The following is a 680-nucleotide window of genomic DNA, read 5'->3' as shown; positions in this document are numbered from 1 at the left end:
ATATATATATATATATATATATTATAGTCAGTCGTGTCCGACTATGACGATCAGACTGCGCGTGCAGTCAGTGTGTAAATGTGTTTGTGCATTATAGGCATGTATATGCGTGCGAGTGACTGTCCACGCAAGTATAAAATAAACTAGCCCCCCCCCCCTCCCCCCCCCCACCACCGCGCCCCCTGACACTTATCTCCTGTTTCATAAAAAATACATATTAATTTTTATAGCAAGCGTCCGTGTTTTAAAGTTAAATACAAAACAAAAACTTTTTTTTTTAAAGTTGTTTTTTTTTTTTTACTTGCTTTTGATTCTCCTAGCTTCCCGTGTTGGGAATAAGCAGAAAGAATGACGCTGCACAAACGGACTGGACAGACTTATATAAATAAAAACCTCGACGTAGGTAAGAACGCAACTCACCTGTTCCTGAAGTCTGCTGTGCTGAATTGTCCGAGTTTTTCCCTGACACTTCTGACGTGAGTGACTTCTTTGGTCTTTGTTTGTTTGTTTCTTTTGTTTCTTTCGTTTTGTTTCTCAGTTTCATATTTTTGGATTTCCCTTTAGAAATAAAAACCATTTCTGTGATCACCATTTAATTTTTTTTTTTCCTTTCCATTTTGTTGAACAATATTTTTTTTCGTAGTAGCCATCCCTTAGTCTCGGAAGACTATGGAGTTGCG

General features: G+C 37.6%; 1 long non-coding RNA gene across 1 annotated transcript in view; it reads left to right on the top strand.

The window, feature by feature from the left end:
- The first annotated feature begins 387 nt into the window (after positions 1–387).
- The window catches only part of LOC143276309 (uncharacterized), a 1,913-nt gene continuing 1,620 nt past the window's right edge, over positions 388–680 (top strand). Inside the window, exon 1 of the long non-coding RNA XR_013053546.1 lies at positions 388–476. This is a non-coding gene — a long non-coding RNA (uncharacterized LOC143276309). The remainder of the gene's footprint in view (positions 477–680) is intronic.

Source organism: Babylonia areolata, chromosome 31 (assembly GCF_041734735.1).
Source record: "Babylonia areolata isolate BAREFJ2019XMU chromosome 31, ASM4173473v1, whole genome shotgun sequence".
NCBI lineage: Eukaryota > Metazoa > Mollusca > Gastropoda > Neogastropoda > Buccinidae > Babylonia > Babylonia areolata.
This window is presented reverse-complemented; position numbering and strand designations above follow the sequence as displayed.